This window comes from Phalaenopsis equestris, unplaced genomic scaffold (assembly GCF_001263595.1).
Source record: "Phalaenopsis equestris unplaced genomic scaffold, ASM126359v1 Scaffold000036, whole genome shotgun sequence".
In the NCBI taxonomy this organism is placed as follows: Eukaryota; Viridiplantae; Streptophyta; class Magnoliopsida; order Asparagales; family Orchidaceae; genus Phalaenopsis; species Phalaenopsis equestris.
The window spans coordinates 4671282-4679737 of NW_018164478.1; the positions used below are offsets into that span (position 1 = coordinate 4671282).

General features: G+C 33.1%; 1 pseudogene; it reads right to left on the reverse strand.

Moving 5' to 3' along the window:
• Window positions 1-573: 573 nt before the first annotated feature.
• LOC110018940 lies at window positions 574-1446 on the reverse strand (annotated as a pseudogene).
• Between the last annotated feature and the right edge of the window lie 7010 nt (window positions 1447-8456).

Sequence of the window (8456 nt, forward strand, 5' to 3'; positions counted from 1 at the left end):
GTGCCCGTGAAATTGGAGTTTCAAATCATATATATATATATTGCTCTTTTGGCTCAACTTTCCCATAAAATAAAAAATCCACATCACTTTCCAACTTATTAGTCATAAATGATTGTCAAACTAAGTGAAACTACATTGAGACCACGACTCACGAGTATGCACCTACAAGATGCGAGCATGTCATACACTTCCTTGCATTGAAGCATAGAATAGAGGCATATGAGCACATTATCTTTAGCCCAAGAGGAGAACATGCTTAAAAGAGGTGGGAATAAATAAAGGGTTCAAACCATACAACTTTTTACTCTTCATTTTTATATCACGACAATATATTAATCAACATCCTTCTCTCTTCCTAAATTTGGCACCATGTTCAACTTCAAAATCTGAACCCATATTTTCAAAAGAAATAGTTATTGTTCTTAAAAAGGTTAGAAATCATTTCATAATCTAATGTTGAATCTAAAATTTAGTAGTTCCCTTGTAACATTGTTCTTGTTTAAAATGGTTCAAGAGTTTCAAGATCTAGCCATGTATGAAGTAGAATATGATTTAACTAACACAAGGGAATTACTAATAACGAGACAACAAAACAAAATCATCATCCTCAAGCACTTCCACATCCTTCTCCCCCACAAAATTCTCCCTCCCAATTACCTCCACTATTTTAACAAAACCCATCCTCTTCTCCAGAGAACAAGGACAATATGGCAACCTGAATACAGGACGTGCGACACCAAGCTGAGCCAATGCTGTGTTAAGACCAATTGGATTTGGCTCATGAAACAGCCAATCAAACAGTGGCATCAGCTTCGCATTTAACGAAGGATTTGCACCATTAAACATGAGCTCATGCATTAACCCTGGTACAAGATTGCTAGCAACTGATATAACTCCAGTTATTCCACTAACCCACCTTGCATCATGACACCAAACATCATTACCGCTCCATATCGTCAACCCACGAGCAACAAAATTTTCAATCCAATCGATTCCCATGCATTCCTTAACACCAACCATGTTGGGGTTTTCTGCAATAGAATAAATCACTGGAGGAGGAATATCCTGACCACTTCTGGAAGGGACATTATAAATGATAGTTGGGCCGATCGAAAGCACGCTCTCGAAATGGTATAACAGACCTCGCATCGATGTTTTGCCATAATACGGATTAATGTGCCTTGTTCGGCTGCACGAATTGCTTCTCTTGTTGAGTTGCTTCCAGCTTTACCGATCACTTTAAGCTTCGATGAGATATTTGTTGAGTTGCTTCCAGCTTTACCGATCACTTTAATCTTCGTTCCGAAGCAATTGATGGTATGGGAGATGAGCATTATGCGTTCATCAAAACTCATTAGATGACCTTCTCCAGTTGTTCCTCCAACCACCACAGCTTCGACACCATTAGCTATCTGCATGTGAATCAGAGAGTCATAAGCTTCGAGGTCTAATCTTCCATCAGGTAGATAAGGGGTTTTTATGGCAGTGATTAGTCTTAGGCGCTTTATGTCCCCCAGTGAATTGCTGCATAAGTGCAAATTAAGAATATTATCAAAACTGCAACACCCCATTCTCAAAGTAGTTCATTTGGTAAATAAGGCTGGTGAAAATTTTCAAATTTTTTATTTCATAGTACAAGTTATAATAAATCATTATCAGTATATCCAATAATGCATATTGGCACCTTAGTATTTTCATTATTTTATTCATAACTCTTACACAAAGTGCATAATTTGTCTAATTTGCACGAATAGGTTCGTTAAAAAACTACTTACTAATATAATTATAGGACTATTGCTAATGAAAACATACGATATCTAGGATTCAAAATAAATGATGAGATAATGGTATATTTCAATCTCAGAAAAATTCTAATAGAGACCTTTAAGAAGTTAACCATAAGATTGGGCCATATATAAATTTGTTCAATGCATTAAAGAGCTATTTGGTTGGAAGAATTTGGAGTGTTCTATAATTTTTTTGTAGCGATTTTAGGAAATTAATTAAATATTTTGGCAACAAAAATTACAAATACAATGCCAAAAAAAAGAATGAATTTGAAATTTACAGTTCAGTTCATTTTGACTGAATTTAGAATTCGGGCCTAATTTGAAATTTAACTTGATTCATTAATGTAAAATGTTATTAGTCGCCCCTGTTCATCGCCATCGGCTGCTGCAGCACGCCGCCCCCGGCACGGTTGTTGCACTCCCCCGTCGCCGCCAGCCCGCTGTCACAAGCCGCCGCCGTTCGCCGCAACACGCCATTGCTGGTAGATGTAGCCAGCTGTCGCCTATCACTGCAACTCACAGCCGCTCGCCTTCGACCGTTGCCACCGGCCAACGACCCACCACCCCCCGTGGTCACCGGCTGTTGTTTGTCACTGCCTCCAGCTGTCGCTGGCACCAATCACAGGTTATCTCCACAGGACTCCGTCCGCCTCCCACCCGCCTCCACATATCCATGCATATTATTTTAACCCTTAATTTCATGTGGATAATGAGATTAAGACCGATTTATTTGCATGCATTGATTGAATTGTCCTTGAGTCCGACTATCTTAAAGTCAATGATCAGCTTGAAGATTTTCATTTGAAAAATAAAATATTTGGATTTAGAGCATTTCAAGCCTGCTACAAGGCACACTCATCTGGTACATTTCATTGATCTATAATTTTAAATTCACGAGTTTATCAATTACATACTAAGTTATATATCTTAATATATATTGATACTTTTTATTCAACGATTTAATCCTAGGCTAGAAAATTGGTGCACACAATTCAGAGATGACGTGCTTGAAGTCGGTATTTGTTGTGAAATTTCTTAGTCTAATTTGTTCAACTTCTACATGTGAGTGTGATTGAAGCATATTCAATCAATTGCATACAAAGAGAAGAAATTGTTTGGCTACGTGTTGAATTAACAAGTTAGTTTATGTTATGTTCAATAAAAAATTGAAATATTGGGACTTGAAGCAACAACAACATAGAAATGATGGTGATGAAATAGATATTTTCACTGCTGATGATATTATGTATGATGATGAATTAACAATGCCTAAGAATGTTGAAGGATTAGAAGTTGAAGATGAAGAAATGACTTTTAATAATGATTATAAGGAAGATATCAATGTTAAAACTGAAATGAGTAAAAAAGAATATTGAATTTGGAGTAACTTCTACTTCACAATCAACTAAAAGAAATAATCAGAGTTGGGTTGGAGCTTCAAAGAAAAATCTAAAAGTAATTACGTAATTAAAGTACAATTGATTAAATAGTTATTTTACTAATTATATTCAATGTTAATTGATGTATCGAGTAAAGTGAAAGATTTGGCTATTGAAGAAGAATTTGTAGATGATGATAACACAGAATTTAAGGATGATAGAGTTATTACATATGATGATTCTTTCGAAAATAATGAAAATGATGATGATACCGCTATGGATCCCGATTCTTGTGGCATATTTAAACTCTAAGTTTAATGTTCAACTTTTATTTCAAAGTTATACAATTTTACATTATATTTGGGATTTGGAAGTAATATATGCACGTGTTATTAAGTGAATTAGTGAAGTCTATTGGCATATTTAAATTCTAAGTTTAGTGATCAAAATTTGTAGTTTGTCAAATGTCATATTTATGAATTTTGTTTAATTTTATGAAAATGATGATGCTACCACTAGTTCTTTTGAGATCAATTTTTTTTTCTTTTGAGATCAAAATTTTGTTTAATTTTATGTTCTTTTAAATTTTAGGCTTTAAACCATATGCCTCGCAGTGAAATAGCTCCTCGATTCTTGATTTCGCCCTTTAAAGTTTTGGTGGGGGTAATTTTTTATAACTTGAAGTTTAATCTGATCAAAATGTTTTTGTCTTAATGTTATGCCCTCGGTGATCTGAATTGACATTTCTCTTAATTCAGAACAAGATTAGTTTTTTCGCACCTCTGCAAGGCACTTAAAAGATGTTCGAAGCATGAATCAAAAGGTATGCCAAAGACAGAAAAATCATCATGAACACCTCAATCCCCTTCTCAATAAAATCAGAAAAAAATAAGTATCATACGTATTTAAAAAGTAACATAAGCATTACATAAGCCAAAGGACATTCTCCTAAAAATAAAAGTTTCGTAGAGACTAGTGAAAGTGATATTATCCTGATCTTCATGTGTTATATAATTTAGTGATATCTTGAATACTTATCTAAAAAGCAAAAGTAAAGGTGTCCTGCCAATCTATCTAATATCTGATAAGGAAAAAATAATCCTTTCTGGTGACTTTGTTCAATTTCCTATAGTTTACGCAAATTCTCTAGTCAGTGATACTTCCAATAGATATAAGCTCATTTCTATCATTTTCTACTACAATTACTACCCCTTTCTTAGGCACATAATAAATTGAGTTTACCCAAGCACTATTAGAAATAAGATGAATGATGTCTGCAACAAGCCATTTATGAATATCTTTTTTCACTACTTCTTTCATGACAAGGTTAAGCCTTCTCTGTAGGGTCAACTTTTAATTCGTGATTATCTTCCATGAAAATTTTATGCATGCACAAGGGTTTATTCCTTTAATATCTACAATGCTCCAACAAAAAGTTTTCTAAAATTTTTCAAGACTCATAAATTCTCTTGTATTCACTCAAATCAGAACAATTAATTATGGGAAAAATTGAAGATTCTCCTAAAAAAACAAATTTCAAGTGTTTAGGGAGAATCTTAAGATCTAACTCGGGTGCCTCAATTATAGAAAGTACTAAAAGTTTAGCATTGAGTGAGATCTCTAAAGGTTCAAACATATCCTTAATCAGTCTAGGGATTGCATCTAATAATAGAGTTGATCCTTTCTTTAAAATATTCACAACAATCCTCAAATAAACTTTTTTCTACTGTATTGATTTTCAAAATCTCAATAAAATGCTCCCAACATACTTAGGGTTGTCAATCAAGCTCATCGTTTGCGAAGAACTCAGGTTCGATTTGTTATGTAGCTCATATTCAATTCGTTCGTTAAGCAAGTGAGTCGAACAATAATAATTTTTTTGAGCTCGATTTACAAACGAGTCGAACACTAACAAAAATTTATTCATTCGTGTTCGACACATTAATAATTACATATATAAATAATAATCAAATTTATTCATTCGTGTTCGACACATTAATAATTATATATATAAATAATAATCATTTATTTATATAAATTTTTATATTGTATTTAAGAAATACTAAATTTTATCATTTTAAAAAATTTGTTTAGGACAATTATAAAAATATTATTTTATATGTTAAATATACTAAATTTTATCATTTTAAAAAATTTGTTTAGGCTAGACAATTATAAAAATATTATTTTATATGTTAAATATGTAACTACATAAGAATGGACTCTTATTTATGTAAATGCACTTAAAAAAGCTAAAAAATGTTGGCATGCATGTAAATTCTAAAAAAAATTTGAGTTGTTCCCACGGCTATGCATGTGGTAACAATGGAGAGTACGGACCGCATAATTCAAGTATTTTTTTTGTCCCAAAACGAGAAGGAGAGAATATTGCTACGATAAAAGCCTTATAAAAGCCAGCAAGCTCTTCAATGCAGCAGAAAAAAAAGAACCATGTCCGAATTTTGGTTTATGTTCAATAAAATAATTTTTTTATTTAATAATATTAAAATAATTAATCATATTTTATATTCTTAAGAAATTAAGCAAATTAAAATTGAGCCGAGCTTAATTCAAACAAACTCATTTGAATCAAGTTGAACACAAATAAGCTCTACACGAGATTTTTCAAACATGAGTCGAACACAAACAAGAAAAAAATAAAAGAGCTGAACACAAGCAAGTTCTGCTTGTTTAGACCCCTAAACATATACATCCTCCAAGTCTATTCGATAGCATTTGTCCTCCTTAGGATATTGGGGAAACTTCAGAATTCAAAACATTAAACATTTCTTTCTCATCATTAAATCTCATGATAAGTTCCTTCTTCTGAATATCAATCATTGTCCTTCCAGTAGCAAAGAAAGATCTACTTAAAATGATAATAGTTTATTTATCTTCCTCCATGTCTAAAACAATTAAATGTACATAGAAGATAAATTTATCCATCTTAACGAGAACATCATCTATAACACCCGTAGAATAAGTCCAAGATTGGTCTGCTAACTGAAGTGTTGCTGCGATAGGCTAAACGTTTTCTAATCCAAATCTCCTAAAAATGAATAAAGATATGAAATTAATGCTTGTTCCTCAGTCGCACGAAGTCTTTCCAAAGAACTTATCTCCTATAGTGTACGGGATGATGAATCTATCTGAATCCTTAAATTTTTGTAAAAGTTTTTACTAAAGGATAACGCTATACATTCTTAAGTCGGGTCAACAGTCTCATAATCACCTAATTTTTATTTTGTTATTAAGGATATCTTTCATGAATTTAATATAACTAAGCTTTCGTTCTAAAGCTTTAGCAAATGGGATATGAAGTCTTTAAAAGAAGGTGGTATTGGTCTCTCAAGTTCTTTCCTAGGAGGTGGAACTTCTTTTCCTAAGTCCGGTGAAGTTTTATCACTAAGTTTCTTGGGCTCAAACTCCTCAATGCTAGGCTTCTTTTGAATGATCTCTAACTTTTTACCACTCATTAATCCGATGGCCTTACATTGCCCCCTTTTTTTCTAGGGATTCACTTCAATGTTACTGATAATATCTCTTGGGGTCTACTACTTAATGAATTTGCTAATTGCCTCAATTGATTCTCAAAATTACTTATAGTTGAAGCTTGCCTATGCAACTAATTTTTCCTTTGTAGCACAAATTCTTTCAATAATAATTTATTTTTTTAACACAAACACAGTTATCTCAATTCTCTCCACACAATTAACAAACACACAAAGTTATCTCCAAGCCCTCCTAAATTTGCCTTCAGTCTGCCAAAAAGTCCTCCTCATCATTTCATCTTCAATTCACATCCTTTTTATCACCTCCTTCAATCGAACCGTCAGAAAATCACAAAACCACCCTATGTCGGTGGTGAGCGTCGGGGGCGCTAGTGTTGAGTGTGACGGTGCTAAGTTTGAGTGTTGCATTTTGTGACTAATCCTTCATCCTAGGGTTTCAAGTGCAGCGGCGCTGCTTCTGTGAGGGTTGTGGCATTGGTCCTTGGCACTAAGGAGCTTGGCCTCTAGCGTCATAGTGTCATGCTTTCGTCATTTTGGCTGGAATTTGTATACTTTGGGAGTTATGAGGCCCTAGTTATGATGTCGCAACGCTTGCCTTCTAGTGCTTGCTTCAAGTGATGATTCTTAAATTCAATTCTTCCAAGAGTTACCTTTATTGATATACAACATATAACAAGTGTTACCTTTATTGATATACAGCATATAACCACAAAAAACATAAAAATGACACAAAAATATTCTAAATACACTATATTAAAATATCATATTTAACGTATATAACATATCCATCTATCAATATTGTATTCAAAGCTTGGCAACAGCCAAACCTAGCACTTTCATATTCTTTCGCAGAGGAAAAGCTCTTCATATTCAGATTTTTTCTTTCGGAAGAATTTTAGCTCCTAGAGGAGGAGAAAAAATACCTTAGAAAAAAGTGTAATATCTATTATTTAAAAAAAAACCATCCCCAATATAAAGTTTTTTTTTTTTTTTTTTTTTTGTAGAAAAGACAACTAAACATACAAATAACTTGTCTATTATGTGAACTAACTACAAACCAGACTCGAGCACGGTTTAAAGTTAGCAAAATTGAAAATAACCTGGTTTTATACTCAAGCCCGTGCAATGGAAGTTGAAAATTTGAAACAATGGCGGCCTTTGGAAAATCCCATCCAAAACTCCTGTACGTTAAGATACAGAATAACAACATATGCCCATAAAGTGTTAACACAAGATGAAAGTGAGCTTTCTGATAATTGTCAACAGCATAAAAAATTACAAAAGAATTCAATAACCTTTTGTATCATCCATAAAAAAAACACATTAATTTGAACGAAAAGATCGCCACCACCCAACATGCAATGGCGAAAATTTATGAGGCAATAGATGCTATGGGACAGCACATAAATTCATCGAAGTACACGACAAACTCAACTGAACAGCATATGGCAAATAAAATGAATGAATAATTTAAACATATAAAAATCAAATGGTTGTTAGCAGTAGCTTTCTGCATTAAACCAAAATTGAGATAGGCGGATGTGAAAGAGGAGGCTGGAACAGTTTTCAATAGGAATCTAATAGTCAAAAACAAACAAGAAATAAAATCTCCGCTAGGCTTCTCTTTTTATGTTTGTAATATAGCCCTCTACAGCATACTAAAAAATTTCACTTTTAAATATAAAATAAATAAAAAAAACTCTTAACATGGAAATTGCTTGAAAAAATTTAAATCTCTCTCTCTCTCTCTCTCTCTCTCTCTCTCTCTCTCTCTA